Raw genomic sequence first — 21,711 nt, forward strand, 5'->3', positions numbered from 1 at the left:
CTCCAACCCCTCACCCAGCAGACCTGTCCTGTGAAAGTTTCACTGGCAAATGCAACTCAAGTTTTGTGGGAGTGTTTTTCAAACTTTTAGCTCTAGAAAGTGTATAGGATGTGTTTGCTTAGTAAATTTTTATTCCATTTCCCTAAACGGACAAGCCAAGCAAACATAAATAAGTGAAAATTTTCTTTTGCAAAAATAAAGAAGTTTTTGACTTCTGGATTCCTGTTCTTATGAGATAACATGAAAAAAAGAGAGGAAACAAAATAAAATTAGATTCAAAGAGTAGATTTTATATGCCAGACACTATTTTAGGAATTTTTCATGACTTTTAAAAGTCAGCACAGAGGTGGAGGCAAAATTCAGAATCTCTGAAATTCAGGATGCCTAACTTTGAATCTTGCTTCTACTTCTTATTCATTCTGTGACTTTGAGAAAGTTTCTAACACTCTGAGAGCCACAGCTTTCTTATAAGTAAAATAGAAACAAAGCAGCCAATCTTTGAAGCTGGCCCACAATAAACCATGCCTCTTGGTCTTCATGTCATTGTGTAATCCCCTTTCACATCCAACTTCTACCCTTATGTGATATGATTGAAAGAACAGAGGAAACCAACAGTGAGGCTCTGGGGGTTCAGGACCCAGACATTAAACAGCCTGGTAGACTGTATTTTTGTGTTTTGGGAACCCTGAGGAGTCACACAAGAAGTCTATCCTGCAGAGGCCTTCAGACCACATGGGAGAGCACCCCAACCATCTCAGCATGCCAGCTGAGCCCACGTGACTCCAACCCCAACTACACCATAGGAGACACTCCAAGAAAAACCAGCAGAAGAACCCCAGTCCCACCCCACCCCCAATCTGAGTCCCATCAACTCATAGGACTATAAGAGATAATAACATGGTAGTTGTTTTAAGCCACCAAATTTCAGAGTGGATTATTGCACAGTAATAGACAACTAAAACGTGGAGTAATATTTTCTACCTTTTAGATAAAAGACAGTCATACAGATAAAGCATCCAGAGCATAATCATTGCTCACTAAGGTGGCACTATTGGTAAAGAACTAGCCTGCCAATGCAGGAGACATAAGAGATGCTGGTTGTGGATTCTATCCCTGGGTCAGGAAGATCCCCTAGAGGAGGGCATGGAAACCCACTCCAGTATTCTTGCCTGGAGAATCCAGTGGAGAGAGGAGCCTGGCGGGCTACACATGGGAATGCACAAAATCAGACACGACTGAAGTGACTTAGCACGCACGGAAGTATCTATTAATTGTCTAATCTTTGCTACCAATGCTGCATAAGGGAGGGCTTCCCGGGTGGCACTATTGGTAAAGAACTGCTTGCCAATGCAGGAAATGTAAGAGACTCAGGTTGATCCCTAGGTCGGGAAGATCTCCTGGAGCAGGAAATGGCAACCCAATGCCGTATTCTTACCTGAAGAATCCCATAGACAGAGGAGCCTTTGTGCTACAGTCCATAGGGTCCAAAGAACTGGACATACCTAAAGCAACTTAGCACAAACACTGCGTAAGGAGGGTATTGAGATCCCTGTTTCCATGATGAGGAAAACATGTTTTTCCGCAGAAAAACAGAAAGGAGCCAGGATTCAAGGAATCAAGTCTACTTGAGTACAAAAGCACACCTTTCTCTTCTTCACAGCCATGTTTCCAGGGAAGGAGAAGGATCAGCTTGCTTCAAAGTCTTAGAAAGTCAGCAGAGTATTTTTCCATGTCAAATCCCCTTAGTAATAAATAATGAGGGAAATGGAAGACTACAGGAGTGAAGCGTGTGTTCTTGTGGTTGCTGTGGAAATGGCTGCAATGTCTTGAGCTGATGGTGATTTCATCTGGGGAAATGAGCCGCAGGAGGGCACACACCAGGAGGCAGCCGCACTCTTTCTCCTAATGCAACATAATGAAGTCAAACCACCGAGGAATAAAAACAGGGAGGGAATATTTTCTAGAGGCGTTTCCCAGCCTCTCCACAGTGCTCTAACGAACATCATCCGCTGGCAGAACGTGAACAGCGGCAAGTGCCATTCAGTGTTAATTACATTTAAATGTAAATCTAAAGGCATCAGGCTCAGACAAGTCATTTTTAATAATACCTCATACTGGGCTATTACAATTTTTATTTGTCATCATCTAATTGATTTGTGTCCATTTCAATTTGCTTACTTTATGCTCATCACCTTCCTGGGCTAGTGGGGACAACCTTTATTTCTTCCCACTGCTGATGCTCATTCCCATCAACACTTACCACCCCAGGTGGTCTGGCAGTGGACTTTTTAAAAACAGTTTTTTTGCTACCTGCTCCCTGCTTGTTGACACTAGCCTTGTGGTGATGCTAATCAACCCCACAGGCCTTCACAACTCAGTTCAACATGTCCTGGAGGAACATCACCCATCACTCATGGCATCCCTGGGAACCAGTATTGTTTTACTTTTCAGAATGTATCACCTAACTCATGTACATATCTGTTGCCTCTTCTTAGGGATCTACACGTTCTTCTGTGTGACGGTGTGCTTACCGTCTTCCATCTCAATTGTTTTTTCATAATGTGCAACACACACACACACACATACAGCCTACAGTAATGCTCTGAGTTCTGGTTCTTCTCATCAGAAGTTACCTAACATGTGTTCCATTTCTTAGGTCTCTACAAGGGACTGTGAGTGATGATCAGTTCAGTTCAGTCGCTCAGTCGTGTGAAACTCTTTGCAACCCCATGAACCATAGCATGGCAGGCCTTCCTGTCCATCACCAACTCCTGGAGTCCACCTAAACCCATGTCCATTGAGTTGGTGATGCCATCCAACTATCTCATCCTCTGTTGTCCCCTTCTCCTCCTGCCCTCAATCCCTCCCAGCATCAGGATCTTTTCAAATGAGTCAGCTCTTTGCATCAGGTGGCCAAAGTATTGGAGATTCAACTGCAACATCAGTCCTTCCAATGAACACCCAGGACTGATCTCCTTTAGGATGGACTGGGTGGATCTCCTTGCAGGCCAAGGGACTCTCAGGAGTCTTCTCCAACACCACAGTTCAAAAGCATCAATTCTTCGGTGCTCAGCTTTCTTTATAGTCCAATTCTCACATCCATACATGACCACTAGAAAAACCATAGCCTTGACTAGATGGAGCTTTGTTGCCAAAGTAATGTTTCTGCTTTTTAATATGCTATCTAGGTTGGTTATAACTTTCTTCCAAGGAGTAAGTGTCTTTTAATTTCATGGTTGCAATCATCATCTGCAGTGATTTTGGAGCCCAGAAAAATAAAGTCAGCCACTGTTTCCCCATCTATCTACCATGAAGTGATGGGACCAGATGCCATGATCTTAGTTTTCTGAATGTTGAGCTTTAAGCCAACTTTTTCAGTCTCCTCTTTCACTTTCATCAAGAGACTCTTTAGTTCTTCTTCAGTTTCTGCCATAAGGGTGGTGTCATCTGCATATCTGAGGTTATTGATATTTCTCCTGGCAATCTTGATTCCAGCTTGTGCTTCCTCCAGCCCAGCGTTTCTCATGATGTACTCTGCATATAAGTTAAATAAGCAGGGTGACAAAATACAGCCTTGACATACTCCTTTTCCTATTTGGAACCAGTCTGTTGTTCCACATCCAGTTCTAACTGTTGCTTCCTGACCTGCATACAGGTTTCTTAAGAGGCAGGTCAAGTGGTCTGGTACTCCCATCTCTTTCAGAATTTTCCACAGTTTATTGTGATCCACAGAGTCAAAGGCTTTGGCATAGTCAATAAAGCTGAAATAGATGTTTTTCTGGAACTCTCTTGCTTTTTCAAAGATCCAGCAGATATTGGCAATTTGATCTCTGGTTCCTCTGCCTTTTCTAAATCCAGCTTGAACATCTGGAAGTTCACGGTTCACATATTGCTGAAGCCTGGCTTGGAGAATTTTGAGCATTACTTTACTAGCATGTGAGATGAGTGCAATTGTGTGGTAGTTTGAGCATTCTATGAAATTGCCTTTCTTTGGGATTGGAATTAAAATTGACCTTTTCCAGTCCTGTGGCCACTGCTGAGGAGCTACCCCACATCCATGGTAAGGAGGAGCAGCTGCGCTTTGCTGGAATGGCCGTGAAGAGATATCCCACGTCCAAGGTAAGAGAAACCCAAGTAAGATGGTAGGCACTGAGAGAGGGCCTAAGAGGGCAGACAGACTGAAACCACTGTCACAGACAACTAGCCAATCTGATCACAAGGACCACAGCCTTGTCTAACTCAATGAGTGGTGATGGTTTTGTTAATTTATGATAAAAATGGAGCACTGTTAATGTGTTAGTTCTTCTATGTGACCCTTGCCAAATAACAACATACTCTAAATTAAATACAAATGCACATATTTCCTTAAGATGAATACTAGGTTGAATGAGGAAGTAAGGAGACATAGATCAAGGTGGGAGGGTAGATGATCTGAGACAGGGGAACCTTTCTGGACCCTCAAATCATATCAGGAAGACAGTTGTCTATTGTGTCTAGGTCTCTGGGTTTGTAGTAACTTTGTTTTGTACACCTGGTAATGGTGAATATTATCACTGTGTCCTCTGGGAACCCCCAATGCACTAACTAAATACTGAAGGCAGGTGAGAGATGGTACTCAGAGATGAATGTATAATGGAGACAGTTGAAGAGGTAGAAAGAGGGGGGATACCCTATACATTAATGTACGTGTCTCTCCCCTGACTCTCCCACTCTGTCCTTTATTCTCAGACAATGTGCTCATGCCTTTGCATGCCTCCATCTTGAGGCACAAGATGTTTTTTTCACCCCAGTGTGAATCAGAGTAGACGTGGCTTCCAAAGAGCCAAAGGGAATGGCATTCACCCATCACAGCAGGCACGGGCACCGGAGGCTCCAGCAGTTGACAATACGTTTGTAACAGATCACTGGGCAATTTTCCAGTCTGATACTTCCCCTTTGCCTGCGTCCTCCAAAGCCCAAGATATCAGGAAAGTTGGCAGTCTAGTGTGATGAAGTCTTTGAAACCCAACCCCTTCCCATACCACATGCTGGAAGGCATCCAAGCTGCCATACCCTGTTGGGTTCATTTGCAAGGCCCTGAGTCCCAGGTTAATGGTACCGAACAATGGCCCTGATGCATCCACACAAAAAGAAAGCTGGAAGACTCACAAGCCTCTGTTCATTTAACTCACTCGTCTGAGCATCAAGGTACTTACACGGGCATGTGCGCAGATGATGAGCATGGGAATGTATATGGCTGATGCATGTTAACACACAAGCACATCTAGACATAGCCACATGTACACATACACATACATTCATGAACATGAACACACATGCATGAGCACATGCACACACGCATACACACACACTACAAGCTAGGTAAATCATCCACCAGGCTGGTTCTTGAGTCAAGCCAACGGGCCTTGACCTTTTCAGTCCTCTCAGAGCCATAGCATGCATTTCTGCAGTGCATGGAGTAGGAGGCACACCGGGCCTGAATTCTTGTCCCCAGCACAGCCTGGCCACCTTGCTTTGAAAGCAGGACTGTATCCCAAGAAGGCTATCCACAGCTGCCTAGCATGTGTTCAAGTGCTGTGGACTCCATCTCCTTCTCTATGGACCGCCCAGGGGCCCCACTTTGGCTCTCTTGGCTCTCTTTGCCTTTCGGCTCTGATTCCTGCCACGTAACTCTCTGGCCCATGATTCCCACCGGTCATTTAGCTGATGAGCAGCTGTCCACTCTTACATCCCTTCTTGTTCATTCAGTTATAGGTCCAGCTGACAGAGCTGCAAACATGAGCTGGGTGAGGATGCCAAGCGCCTGCTTAACACACACCTGAATCTGAATGCATCCCTCTACAACCTAGTGTAGGTCGGGGGGAGGGGGGTCCCAAGAGCAAGAACTTTAGGAGGAAACTGACCTGGGTTTGAATCATCACTCTTTATCTTTGAGCATGATCAAATTGACCCTCAGTTTTCTCAGCTGTAAAATGTGGATGAACAATGCCCATCTCATAGGTTGACTTGAGGACTAAGTGTGCCCTGAGACAGTTGGCATATACTAAGGGCTCATAAACATTGGGTGTTACTGTCACCATCTCCATCACATCACTTCACGCTCAGCAGCAGAGAACCCCTAAGAAATACTTGGGATCCCCATACTGCCATTTGCCCCCATCGCTTGCTTTTTCTTGCCCTGCAACCTCATGTATTCTGAGTAGGGAGCCAGAAGTCAAAAACTTCTTTCTTTCAGCAGTTGTTTTTTTTTTTTTTTTACTTATTTACGTTGGCTTCTCTTTGTTGGTTTAGGGAAAGAGAATGAAAATGTACTAAGAAGCAAACATACACCAGGCACTTTATAGAGTTAAAAGCTTGAAAATATTCCCACAAAATTTGAGTTGTGTATGTAGTGGAACTTTGAGATGAGTGGTCTGCTGGATGAGAAATCAGAAGATCCACATCTGGGAGGACAAAAAGACCAACCAATGCTTGTGCATATGTGTGTGTTAAATGGTGGGAGTGGGACAGTTCCCTGAAGTCCTAAGAGAAGAAGCAGAACCTGGTCCCAGCCTGGTCAGATGGTATGAAGTAGGGCTCCAGGGACTCAGGGCCTCCATCGAATGTCAATTTTGTGGCAGGATGTGGTCTGTGTAGGGTCCTGGGTGCACATGTTAACCCTAGATAGTTTTCTGATTCAAGTTAAGAAGTGAGAGATGGAAGGCTATTGCTCTTCTTAGAAGATGAATTTCGTAAGGACTTCAGAATGTCATCACCTCTAATCTATCTCAGGGTCCTGCACAGAGAATGCTACCCAAAAGAGGAATAATATTGGATTTATTGTGCAATTACTTGTGGCAGGCACTATTCTGGATATTCTACAAGTAGTGGCTCATTTAATCCTCACCACACTGCTACCAGGTGGAGATTTCTGAGTCCTATCCTGTAGACGAGGAGACTGAAATAGCAGAGAAATTCTTCTCAGCACAAGGTCATACAGATAGCAATTCTAGGATCCGAATTCTGGAGTCTAGTTCAGGAGCCTTCACTCATAACCATCATGCAGCCAGAATCTGCAGAAAAACAGTTGGGAATACTCAAGGTAGGCCCAGACAGCATCAGTCAGCGCTTAGCCCACTGGACAGTGGGGTGGGTCTTCTTTGGGCAGAAGCAGTGGCCCTTTTGCAAATTCTGTGACCAGGTGACAACATGGAGCATGAACAACTAAGACAGTTTGTAGGATCTTGGAGACACATGCATATGGAATTTAGAAAGGTGATAACGATAACCCTATATGCAGAACAGAAAAAGAGACACAGAAACACAGAACAGACTTTTGAACTTTGTGGGAGAATGTGAGGGTGGGATATTTGAAAAGAACAGCATGTATACTATCTATGGTGAAACAGATCACCAGCCCAGGTGGGATGCACGAGACAAGTGCTCGGGCCTGGTGCACTGGGAAGACCCAGAGGAATCGGGTGGAGAGGGAGGTGGGAGGGGGGATCGGGATTGGGAATACGTGTAAATCCATGGCTGATTCATATCAATGTATGACAAAACCCACTGGGAAAAAATAATAATAATAAAAAAAAAAAAAAAAAAAAAGATTTGTTTTCACCTTCAAATAGGACAAATGTTGCTCTGACTCTAGCAAATAGATAAGGCTGAGGGTATCTTAAATAGAGAGGAATCAGGTAATTTTATTGTACCTTGAACTTATTGTAACTTGTGCCCCCAGGCAAGTTGTGTCCAGTGTAAGGGTCATAAATGACTGCCTGCCTGCAGACCCTCTGGTCTGACACCTGTTTTTGTAAATGAAAATGAGACACAGGCATGTCTGTTCATTTAGGTTTTCTCCACGACTGCTTTGCACAAAGCATTGGTGTTGAATACTTGTGACAGGCTGTATGATCTGCAAAGCCTAAAATATCTAAAATCTGGCCTTTTACAGAAAGAATTTTGCTGACTCCTGGTCTAGAGAAATATTTGTGCTTTAACATTTTCTCATCCAATCCTCCCAGGCTCAGGTCTTATGTGTTACCAGTCCTATTTTATGGATGGAAAAAGTCTGAGGCCCAGAGAAGTTAGGCAATTTATTCAAAGTTCTTTGGCCACAAAGTCTTGTCTGTCAAAATTAGGGCCCAGATCCCTTGACTTCAAAGGCTATGTCCTTTGATTTCATCCTTCTACAAGAGGGTTCTTTCATGTCTGTTGACAAGATGTGTGCTAAGTCACTCAGTCGTGTCTGACTCTTTGTGACTCTATGGACTGTAGTCTGCCAAGTTCCTCGTCTCTGAGCTTCTCCAGGCAAGAATACTGGAGTGGGCTGCCTTGCCCTCCTCCAGGGGATCTTCCCAATCCAGAGATAGAAACTTTGTCTTGTATATCTCCTGCATTGGCAGACAGGTTCTTTACCACTAGCGCTGCCTGGGAAGCCACTATTTCTCCTCCAAAACTCTTGAACAAAGTCCCAAGGAAGAGAAAAGGTGGTAAATCATACAGACCTGCATCCAAATATGGAGTATTTTCTTCCCCTTTCTGTTTCTAAAAACTTAAGGACACTGGATGTCACTTGTGCAAATTACTTGTACTTTGAACAATACATGTCTGTGTGAAGACTTCAGGCTTCTGTCAAACTTCATAAAATTGTTGGATCTATAGAGTTAAGATCACAGAGAAATCAACTGGCTTTAAGTCTAAGGAAAAACAGTGCCTGTAGGGAGAGAAGAGGTGTAGAAACCTCTTCTGGGGAAGAAAACCTTTCCCCAGAAACCTCTGGGGAAAACACATCTGGATACAAAGAGTCTGGCTGCCATAGTTGACAGATGGGCGAAGGTCAAGTGTGGGCTAGGGCTGATAGAAGAGTGGGATATCCCAAGGGGCTACATAAATTGGAGGAGTCTGCACTCTCTTCCAGCCTCATTCTCTGTGAGATACCAGGCACTCAAAAAAGATGAGACGAACCCTAAGAAATGCCTACTGTGGAGCAGACATGGGGAAGGGAAGGAGCAGCCATAGCGGGGCAAGTAATTCAACTAGATTTGTCTCCTTTATCTCCCAGGCAGAACAAAAGCTTTCATCTTTGGGGAGAAAGGCAATTAGGCACCTCTGGCTTTAGGGTGTTAGGGGAGAGTCATTTCATCTGGGAAAAGGGAATAGAGAGGAAAGTTCTACTCCTGGGAAGAATCCTGGCAGCCACCACTTTAGTAAAATGCTGGACGTGGGCTTCACTAGTAATGTATACAACCATCAAGCACCTCCTGATAGGATGCACTGGGAGAGACTTTCACATTGAGAGAATTTCACATTGCTTCTGTGACATGTTCTACTAATGCCCACCTCCATCTAAGCATGAGAAAATAATAGCCAAACCCAGTCAAGGGACGGTCTATAAAATAACTAACCAGTAATCTTCAAGAGTGTCAAAGTTATGAAATAAAGGAAAAACAAACTGTCAGAGAGTGGAGGAGACCATGAGACATTATAATTAAATGAAGTATGAGGTCCCGGATGGGATCCTAAAACAAAGAAACCCAAAAACATTCACAGAAAAAACTGCTGAACTCTGAATAAATTCTATACTTTAGTTAATAGTAGGGAAGCCGAGTGAAAGATATGAGAACTCTCTATACTATATATGTGTGTGTGTGTATATATATACACATATATATCTGCCATTCTGCTGTGAATCTAAAATATCATTTAATACTATTTAAATTAAAAAAAAAAAACTATTCAATAAGTATATGCAAATAGAATTTCACCTTACCACTGATTGCCATTAGAATTCCAGAAACCAGTTATTTGATAGACTGCTCTTTAAGGTACTGATGATAACATGGTAGTTTTCTATATCTCTACTCTGCTAACATCATGACAATTATGTCATTATCTGTAAACAAACACATAATTTTACGAGTACAAAATGTTTCAAAGTATCTTTCGTTGACATTTCTCAAATGAATGACATCTTTTGCAAACTTGAGTTCCCTCCGATGTGTATACTTTTGTAAAACATTTTCAGCTATCAGATCACAAAAATTATTGAGTGGAATCTGCTCTGCATTTTCTCACCTCAGGACCTGTGTTCTTGCTATTTCTTCAGCTGATATGGGATTGTTCCTGTTCTCTATTAGACCTTCTCATCATTCAAGATGCAGCTCAAATGTTCTGCTTTCTTCCTTTCGTGCTCCTGGAGTGTAATATCTTTCACAGTTAAAGTATTAAAAATATTGAAAGGCTGGTATATCATAGGTATTTACATGTCAGAATGAATATCAGCCATAAACACACAGTTTGGCCAAATTGTACATACTTGTTGAATCTCTTCTTTTCCAATTGCACCTTGCATTCTACTGTGCAACTTAGATGATGTTTTTAAAATAATGTATACTTTGCCTGTTGGATTGTAAAATCTTCAGGAGTAGCTTCCTCATCTTTGTGTAACCCCCATGTGTTTAGCACTGTGCCCTTTCCCTAATATTTGCTCTAAGGGTCACAGAGGCTTGGTGATGGAGTTGGAACTTGAACCCCTGTCCTTAACTCCTATGACTGCAAATTCCACGTTGTTTGCAATAGGTCTCTCATATATGTTGAACCAGTTAGGATATGTTTGGCTCTAAGAAACAGAATACTGATCGACAATGGCTTTGACAATGAAGCAATGTTAACTCACAGAGTAAAATTCTGGCAATGAATAATAGGTTTCTTGCAGAGAATCAGCACATCACCAGGAACTCAGGCTCATTCTCTCTCCTTTCTGCTACCCTCAGTGTGTTGGGTTTCTGTCCTTAGGCTTATTAACTCATGGAGGCAAACTGACCCCATGTACCACACTCACACATAATACCATCTCACACAGGAAAAAAAAAAATGTGCAGAAAACACTACCTCTGCTCCCCCCCTGAGACTTTCCTTTATGTCTCACTATCCAGAAGAATCTCACATGCTTAACCCGAGACCAATCACTGACAAAAACAAGTGGAATGTTTGTGATCAACATACACCAATTACAGTTTCTTCCTTGAATCTGGAGTAGGGAGCTACATTCCCAGGGCATGTTGCAATCTGGGTCATAGTTGAGCAAACTTTGGGTTCTGTCAGCAAGAAGGAGGACAGTATGACTTTTGGTTATGGGCTAGCATCTGTTATGTGCTAACCTGAGTTATTCTTTATTTTTTATATCTATTTACACTCCCCTTTAATCATATTATGATCCTGAGTGCAGGAGTCAAGTTTTAGACTTCTCTTGCATTCTCCAGAGAGTCTGGCCCAGAGATGAGATTAGTGTATACTTGTTGATCAGTTGAAGAAAAAAAAAAATAACCTAATGTCAAAAAGTTGAAGACTCTGTCATTCACAATTCTTCCATATTTCTATGCCAGCCTTTGATGGGTCCTCTGGTGCACTTGCAGAGGATACCAAATTGGAAGAAGGGCACCAGGAATTCTGTGTGATGATGATCAGTTCATTGGCTGGGCAGGCACACTTGCCAGGTTATACATCAGGCAGAATTGGGACACCTGCTTTGACAAAGCATAGCCGTTATGGGATCGTATAACCGCTATTGCCAGCAGCAGGGTTCCCACACTCATCATGTTTCTCTCATGTCCATATTTTTGCTCATGTTATCCCTTTTCTTGGAACATCTTCTCCTCTCCCACCAATATTTCACCTGGCTGAATCCTGTTCATCATTAAAACCTTTCCTGGGAGACTTTCTTCCCAAATTCTCCTACCAGGCAACTTGGGTTCCTTTTCTATGATCCTGGGTGGGTGTCCTAATAATCACACATAATAACATCACATGTTACATATATATATATGTATATATGTATATGCATGAGATACTATTTGGTATATATATAAGATACAATTTAGTGCTTATTTTCTCCTAGGTTTGTGATAAATGTTTTAGCTACTATTATCTTTAGCTACTATTATCTTGATCAGAAAAACCCTATGATACATTATGGGACTGACTTTCTGGTTTGAAGTATAATAAAATAATAATAGAACTAAAGTTGCAATTAAAAAATGCTTTGAAGGAAAACATACAGGGATTAAAAAAGTACCCAAGAGGGCAAGCAGACAGTACATTGCAATAAGCATTCAAATTGAGAATGAAAGATTAATTGGACATTAACCAGGTTTGTCTAGAAGCCATTGGGAAGATGCTGAATAGTATTTAGATACCTTAGAAATCTTAAAGAGGGTACATGTATGGGGAATTTGAGACAGGAGTCACATGATCAGGTTTCTGTTTGGAAAAAAAAATGATTTGGGCTTCAGTGTATCTTATAAAAGTTGAGTCAGAAGGGATATGGAGAGAAGAGTAGAGAGGCTTCTTCTGCGTCCAAGAGGGACACGGTGGTGGCTTGGATCAGGGTAGTGGCCTTAGACACGGAACAAAAAACGTGGATTCAAGCTTTATTCATTTTCTATTGCTTCTGTAACAAATTAACACTAACCTAGAGGCTTCAAGAGGCTTAAAACAACATCTACTTAGCATCTCACAGTTGGTCAAAAGTCCTGGCACAAAGTGGCTCAACTGCTCTCTGCTCAGAGTATCTCAGGGCTGAAATTATAATTCAGCCAGCCAGAGTTTTAACTAGAGGCTTTGAGGAAGATTGTACTTGCAAACTCATCTCAGGTCATTGACAGAATTTAGTTCGTTGAGGTTGTAGGACTTCAGTCTCCATTTCCCTGAAACATGACCTTTTTTATCCTCAAGCCACTGATGGTGCATCAAATTCTCCTCATGGTTGTAATCTCCTACATGCCCTTCTGCTGTTTCTGATTTTCCTCTTCTGATTTCTCTTCTGCTTTTCAGGGCTCATGTGATTACATTAGACCTACCTAGAATATACAGGATAATCTCTCTATCTTGAGGTCAACTGATTAACATCCTTAATCATATTTGCCATGTCCACTTTGCCACACAATATAACATAGCCATGGGCATGCCATTAAAGGGCAAAGGCCATGGGGGCCAAAATTCTGCCTGTTTTATCTACTGAGATAAAATCAGTAGTTCTTGGCCATGGATTGAAAGGATAATGATTATATACTTTCTCAAAGACAGATGCAAATGAAGAGAAGTTAGTCCATGTCAGGAAATGGGCTGTGACTATTTGTGAGCTAGTATCATCAGACATGACCCAGGTAATCACGATGGCATGATCACTCACCTAGAGCCAGACATCCTAGAAAGCAAAGTCAAGTGGTCCTTAGGAAACATCACTATGAACAAAGCTAGTGGAGGTGAGAGAATTCCAATTGAGCTATTTCAAATCCTAAAAGATGATGCTGTGAAAATGCTGCACTCAATATGCCAGCAAATTTGGAAAACTCAGCAGTGGCCACAGGACTGGAAAACATCAGTTTTCATTCCAATCCCAAAGAAAGGCAATGCCAAAGAATGCTCAAACTACCACACAATTGTACTCATCTCATATGCTAGTAAAGTAATGCTCAAAATTCTCCAAGCCAGGCTTCAACAGTACGTGAACCGTGAACTTCCAGATGTTCAAGCTGGATTTAGAAAAGGCAGAGGAACCAGAGATCAAACTGTCAACATTCACTGGATCATCAAAAAAGCAAGAGAGTTCCAGAAAAACATCTATTTCAGCTTTATTGACTATGCCAAAGCCTTTGACTCTGTGGATCACAATAAACTGTGGAAAATTCTGAGAGAGATGGGAGTACCAGACCACCTGACCTGCCTCTTTAGAAACCTATATGCAGGTCAGGAAGCAACAGTTAGAACTGGACATGGAACAACAGACTGGTTCCAAATAGGAAAAGGAGTATGTCAAGGCTGTATATTGTCACCCTGCTTATTTAACTTATATGCAGAGTACATCATGGGAAACGCTGGGCTGGAAGAAGCACAAGCTGGAATCAAGATTGCCAGGAGAAATATCAATAACCTCAGATATGCAGATGACACCACCCTTATGGCAGAAAGTGAAGAGGAACTAAAGAGCTTCTTGATGAAAGTGAAAGAGGAGAGTTAGAAAGTTGGCTTAAAGCTCAACATTCAGAAAACTAAGATCATGGCATCTGGCCCCATCACTTCATGGCAAGTGGATGAGCAAACAGTATAAACACTGACAGACTTTGTTTTGGGGTGGCTCCAAAACCACTGCAGATGGTGACTGCAGCCATGAAGTTTAAAAAATGCTTACTCCTTGGAAGAAAAGTTATGACCAACCTGGACAGCATATTAGAAAGCAGAGACATTACTTTGCCAACAAAGGTCCGTCTAGTCAAAGCTATGGTTTTTCCAGTAGTAGTCATGTATGGATGTGAGAGTTGGACTATAAAGAAAGCTGAGTGCCAAAGAATTGATGCTTTTGTACTGTGGTGTTGGAGAAGACTCTTGAGAGTCCCTTGGGCTGCAAGGAGACCCAACCAGTCCACCCTAAAGGAAATCAGTCCTGAATATTCATTGGGAGGACTGATGCTGAAGCTGAAACTCCAATACTTTGGTCACCTGATGAGAGCTGACTCATTTGAAAAGACCCTGATGCTGGGAAAGATTGAAGGCAGGAGGAGAAGGGAAGAACAGAGGATGAGATGGTTGGATGGCATCACCAACTCAATGGACATGAGTTTGAGTAAACTCCAGGAGTTGGTGATGGACAGGGAGGCCTGGCGTGCTGCAGTCCATGGGGTCGCCAAGAGTCGGACATGACTGAGTGACTGAACTGAACTGAATACCATCAGATATTTTGTAGGCCTGGTACGTAGCATGAGTAACAAGAACTGGGTCAGAGGAAACGTGGGCTGAGCTCTAGTCCCTGCTCTGTACATCCTTGGGCAAGTTTAAGGGACCCTGGTTTCCTAATTTGAAGAAGGAAGAATATGGAAGCAGATAGTTTCTTCTAAGTGCAAATTTCTAACACTGAGTTAATCATATTCATTTGTCTTTTCTTCCTGCTACTTGATTGGGAACAGGCCAGGTGTTAAGAGGAGGGGCCGTGGAACTCTCTGCAAATGCTGAATTCATCATGTCTTTTCATACAGTGTAATACCGACAGATGTTTCTGAGTCATAATAAAAGGTTAAATATTTTAATAAAAAAAGACACATGTTGAAGGTGATTTGGGTTTCTATTAAACTCCCCTATACCCACAATTTTTCCTCACATGCAAATGAACTGGAAGCTTATTAATGAGATGAGAGGCAAGAGCCTAATTAGCAACAGAACTGGGGAAGCTTACACTAGCTGATTCAGCAAACTAACTGGATAATTACTGTAGCTGGACTTTGGCAGCTTCTAGAAAAGCTTATTAATGGAGCTCTCAGAAATTGCTTTGATTATGGCCTCTCAACCTGGGGGCTTAATCCAGGCCATAGACGTTTTACGGTTATTCTGTGCAGGGAATCAGTCTCTTTCATCATCATTAGTAGGAAGGCAGAATACAAACCATCTCCTGCTAGGTCAAACCTCACCAACTTAGAGACCCGAGGGAACTTCTGTGTCTACTGCTGAGCCAGTCATTTTTGAGTCCAGTTTTTATTTGCTCCTCAGCTTAGAGAGATACACCTGATGATACTTTTCACATTCATTGCCTATTTGAGTCTAGTATTTTAGATATTAAATTTTAATTTAAAAAACATTTATATGGCATTTAGCATGGCTGACACAGTTCTAAGTGATTTACACTTGTAAAACCTCATTTAATCCTCACAACAATCCTGTGAGGGACATGTTACTAGTATCTTCCATGTATACTTGCTTGTTTATACCCCAGGACTAACATCATACATGTTTCCATATGGGTTCAAGGAAATTGAGGCACAAAATAATTTACCTAAAACCACAGCCAGTGAGGAACAGGGTCAGTATATAAACTCAAGAACCTTGACTTCTGAATACAGACTCTTAGCCAGGTCACTCTGATGATTTTGTAGCTTGGCATGGTGATGGTTCAGAAGAAAAACTGAATTAGACAAAGCACCAGGCTGCCAAACTAAGGCTGGCTCCTGAAATTCTGATTATAAAACAGAACATTAATTCTATTTTGTTAGAAGTAGTTAATGCCATTTGGCTTTTCTTGGATGTTGAGCTTAACATATTCCACAAGTGAATCATGGGAAAGAGAGGACAGGAGAACATGTTAAAGGTTACCATGGAGGTGCAATAGCCAAAATCTGGTCTGAGGGAAGCCCTACAGGGTGAGCTACCCAGATTCTTAATCAAATAAATTATAAGAGGGAAAAACAGATCAAAGTGAATTCATAGTTTGAAAGAAACTTGAGGCATTTCAGCTGAGTGCAGTGTATACACCTTCTTCGGACCTTGATCTAAATGAAATGTAAGAGATTGATACAATTGATATAAAATTGATAAAGCTGAAAGTTGGAACACTAGTTATTAGATGGTATTAAGTAATTATCATTAATATTTTAACTATGAAACTATTATTACATGTTACTTTTTGAGTTCATGTATCTTATTGGAATACATAATATGATGTCTGGAATTTGCTTCAGAGTAATGTGGGGCTGGGCTAGTGAGCAAATGGACAGTTAAAATAAGATTAATAATAATTGTTAAAGTTAGATAATGCATACAATCATTCTGTAATTAGAGTTAAAAGTTTTCATAATAATTGTTTTAAAAAAATTTACCTTGTTCAAAACATGAATTTTATTTTTTTCTTTCACAAAATTAAAGGAACCTACTTTAAATAACATGGAATGATATAACATAGAGAAAACTGAAGGTTAAATAAAATTTTGTTTTTAGTTAGATACACAAGCAGTTTAAAAGATAGTAATGGCATCTGGATACAAGAGCGAAACCTGCTTGTTTATACCCCAGGGCAGAAATTATGGTATTTGTTTATACCCAAACTGAACAAATCTGACACTGCGAGAAACCACAGACTTCCTTACCAGCATCATTGGCAGAAACCCCTGCCTCCACAGGGTGTGCGCATCCAGATTCTTGGATGTTCATCAAGACCAGATTGAGTCTTTAGGGCTTCACCCATCACCAAGCAGAAGGATGTTTCATTGCTTTTCCCCATCACATATGCCACTGCAGATTAGGCTTTCCTAGTTAAAATCTTACCCTTAGGTAGCTGTTGGGAGCACACCTCATTTACTTAAGGCCAACGAGTGGATCAGCCTCAGAATTATAACAAGTTTCCCTTTCCAACAAAGGAATGCCAGTCTTTTGTGTCTTGTTGGTTCTTGGCAAGCAGTATAGCTTTAGAAGCCTATATATCAGTTTGGTATGTTTCTGCAGAGTCACTAAACCTGTTGACTAGCTTTGAGTTCAAAATCTTTGCTGGGATGGCACCATGCAATACAGTCCAGAGGGCAATTGCTCTATAAATGAAGCTGTTCTCAGAATCCCGTAGGAGTGGGGACTTCCCTGGTGGTCCAGTGGCTAAAAATCCACCTTCCAATGTAGGGGACCCGGGTTCAACCTCTTATCGGGAAACTAAGATCCGACAAGCCATGGGGTAACTAAGACTGCACGCCACAGTACTGGGCCCATGTGCTCCTAGTGCTGTGACAAGAGCGAGAGCCTTTGTGCCTTAACTAAGACCCGGTGCAGCCCAGACAGAAAAGAGTCCCATAGGATGGTAAATCCCAGAGAAAGAGAGGTTTAAATTTCGTTCTGTCTTTTTTGATATCATTATACTATCCTCAGGATATGCCAGTGATATTCAATCCTGGATTTGAATTAGAATCACTTGTAGAACTTGCAAATATACTGATGCACAGGGCCCACCTCTACAGACTCTTATTATTGTTACTAAATAGCATCAGGTATCAGTATTTAAGTTGTCCAAATGATTTCGATGTTCAGTGAAAGCTGAGTATCTCTGATTAGAAGGCCTTAACTAACAACGACAATGTGAAATTCTGTCTGTGAACAGGGTTCTCCAATGTTTATCACACACCTACTCAAGAAGGTTCACAGAGGGCAATGGAAGTGCTTTAAAGGTATCAAGCATTTAACCCAAACTGAACAATCAACGCCTTCCACTTTTATGTCCCCTGATTACTTTTAATGGGCAAGAGGGTCCATGGTCCAGCTCTTTCATTCCCTTTCGTCTATTGCTGCCCAAGTCTAGAATTCATGAATAGTGGTGACAAGTATAGACAGAGCACAGAAATGGGAGTCAAGGGAGATAGGTTCTAGTCCTAATTTGGCCAAGACAGTCTTAACCTGTCTGAGCCAGAACATAGCTTTAGCCACCTTCTCTCTCCCTGTGAGCATGGCCACAGTCACCTCGCCTCCACTGGTAGTGATCTTCATCACAGGGAAATAGTGACCCCCACTTGGAGTCTATTTGTTCTGTTTTGGTGTATTCCTGCCTCCAGTTTCAACCCATTGCCTTAAAACTTAATTTTCATGGTCTCTTATTTCCCATGAACCCATGCCATTGCCTTAACTCTCATCTCATTTGCATGGACGTCTACTCAATTCAGTTCCATTCTCAATGTTCCAAATCCAAACTTCATTGTCTGCTCTTTGACAATGGAGATGGGTCCTTTAAACATTTCTTCATCATCTAACACAGGAAAAGTTTTGTTAGTAGAAGACTCCAGAAAGACATCGGTAGAGGAGAAAACTTTGCTTCCTAGTTCTTTGTGCTTTCTTGTCAATGTCGTGCACCACATGCAGTTTTCTCAGTGCCTGACTCCTGCAACATGGACAGATTTCTCTGAGCCTGTCTCCTACAGCCAAAGACTTCTTCAGCACCCAGCCTCTGCAGCATGCCTAGTCATGTCTTACCCCAATACCCGCTCAATCATCTCTGTAAAGAGACACATTGGCAAGGCACCTCTGCATCGTAAACTTCCCTGGATGATCTTTTCTGGGAATTTTCAGCAAGTCCCAAGATGTAGGACCTCCCTATTAACAGCTTCCACTGGCATCCTAGGGGACAGATTCCTAGGAAAGTCTACCTGCTTGGCACTTCAGTGAATTCCTCATTTTCCAGTACCCTCTCTGGATCTCAGCTCTGGGGGCAGTGAGAAAGGCATCTTTTTGGGCATGCTATATCAGCCTAGTGGTGGTTGCTATTCCTTCCATCTGCATCCGATATTGTTGGGAGACCTCTTTGCTTCTTACTAGCCAATCCCCTGATGTAATTAATAATACCTCAGAATTATTTTCTTTGTTCAAGTTATTGTGTGGTTTCTATCTCCCGGTTGAATGCTGACTGATACAGGTATTCAATTTATACTAGGTGAGCCCCAGTGAAGAGGTTGTCCTACCTAACCTCTTATATTTCTCTTCCATTTCCTAGACTTAAAGATTCTATTCCACAACTCGTGATATTTATTATAATAAAAAGTATAAAGCAAAAATCATGAATTAATCCCTGAGAACAGGACCACAGTGAAGAACTTGATATATGACATGTGTCCATATTAACAGATGACCTAGCAAGAGACCTTCAAGGAATTCATATCTCCTATCTGAAGACCTTTGTTCTTTAGTACTTTTCTATCTCACCTTCTAAAGTATTGTTAGAAAAGAGATTCTATCAAGAAAGAGTTTTTTTTTTTCCCTTTTCTGGAATGTTCCTCAATATGATTCCATAAGAAGGGGTGGGTTAGTTCAGTGTAGTATTGCTTATCACTGGAAAACAAAATGTTCTTGGGATCTCAGAAAAACTCAATAAAAATTGTCTGCATTAGTACTTGCTAGAGAAACAGCACAAGAATGAGCAAAGTTTGGATAACCAATGTCGAAGTGTTAATCGTACTACTGAGCTGGTAGTCACTTTAATTTCCTGCCAATAGACTATTCTTGAGAAATTTGACTTAAAATTAAAGGCAGCCCCTTTCTCAATGACTCACTGGTAATTGGTGCCTTTGAAAAGACTGAAGGGGATATATTGACTTGAGGTTTCTTTCTTAATTTGCATTTTTAATTAGATGAGATCTCAAAGGGTTTCTGAGAGCCCCCTTCTTTTTTTATTTTTTTGGCTTTTGCATTGCTGCTCTGCAATTAGACTTTGTAACAAAAGAGTTGCTGGCATATAAATGTCAACTCTGAAATAAAATACTGTAGCTGAAAAAATGTGGGAGGTTTTGACCATTACTTTTTAAATGACAGTACTTTTCCAAAGGTTAGTGCATTTCTTCGATGAGAGAGAATTAGCTGGACTGGAAGGGGGATATTTGGATTTCACTCTGGTTTAAGTTCTTCCTATAAACTGTTTTCTCCAAGTACAGTTGAGTAATTCCTGAAACACAGTACGCCACTCCCACTTGAGAGAACATTTCCTTCTCATTCCAAAGACTGTGTAGAATCATCAAGTGGACGAAGTTAACAATCCAGAAGAAGGGAGTTGGACTCAGTAATTCTTCAAAGAGTCTTTTGACCAAATGGTGTGCATCTGGCCAAATCTTGTTCGTAGGCATGACTGGAGGAAAACCACCATGGGGCCAGCATTTAGCCAGTGGACTATAACTGATCATGGCCAAATCATTTTATCCACACTTTCCCCACTTATTTGCATTTACAAGCCTGTGTTTTATGTCTGGTGCCAGTAAATGGTAGTGAAGAAGCCTGGCTGCCTCTGCTTTCGTCGTCTACGTAGAGGCATAGCCAGACCTACCAGAACAGAGTGGACGTGCTGTGGACACAGGCTGCCATCCCAGGCACTGATCATCTCAGCTACTTTTAAAGGCTTCTAAAGAAGAGGAATCTGTAAACTCCCAGGACGCACTTCCTCACGTCTAGCTTAAGCCCCTCATGCTACGGTTAAGCCATTACTCTGGGGTTCTGTTCACAGCTGAGAGAGAAAACAGCTGTGCTTGGTCCTGCTTAGGTGAACCTTTTATAGACTTCAAGACAGTGTCTGCCTTCTGTCTCCTTGTGACAGGAAAGAAACCGGGACTGCCAACAAAGATAACAATAATAATTTTTACTTGGAGATGGAATTATTATTGCTATGGTTACTAGTAAAATTTTTTCCAAAGGGAAAAAGGCATTTATTCAGCCCTCTGCCTCTGAGAAGAACAAAGTGCTAATAAACTCTCCCTGGTCTGTCTGCTTTGTTGATTACTCAGAAACGTTAAACGGGAACTGGTCAGAATACATCTTGCTGCCATTTGGACAGTGGTGGAGAAGTTGATGAAAACCAGTCCTTCCCTCACTTTCTGAGCTGCCTAAGTTCAATGCTTAAACCAAATAGAATCTCCCAGTTTATTAAATCGGGTCCATTTCAAGAGGGGGCCCTGAAGGAAGAAACAAGTATAGTGTGATTTAAAAGTTATGGTTGTCATTAAAAAGAATCTAGTAATTTTTTTTTCTTAATTGTGAAGAAAACTCTGGGAAAGTCACAAACTGGTCAGGGCAGGCATGTGACCGGTGAGTTGTGTAGGTGTGAAGAAAGCATCGTAAATAGCTTCCTTTCCAAAAGCATGCCCCCTAGTGGCCAGCCAAAGCCCGGCTGTTCCGTTTTTCATTTCTGCGGAAGTGTTAGTCGTTCAGCGGTGTCCACGTGCCACTCTTTGCGACCTCACGGACTGCAGCCCACCAGACATCTCTGTCTAAGGGACTGCCCAGGCAAGGATATGGGAGTTGGTTGCCATTTCGTGTCCATAGTTTAAGACAAAAAGATCAAAATTTTATTCTGGGAAAAATAAAGTATCTGGTCATAATCAGTTCTTAACTCGCAGGCTGAGATTTGTTTGTGTGGTTAGTTCTAGCCAAGAGCAGAGCTTTGAGAGGATGGATATA

This window comes from Dama dama, chromosome 20, assembly GCF_033118175.1.
Source record: "Dama dama isolate Ldn47 chromosome 20, ASM3311817v1, whole genome shotgun sequence".
Classification (NCBI taxonomy): domain Eukaryota; kingdom Metazoa; phylum Chordata; class Mammalia; order Artiodactyla; family Cervidae; genus Dama; species Dama dama.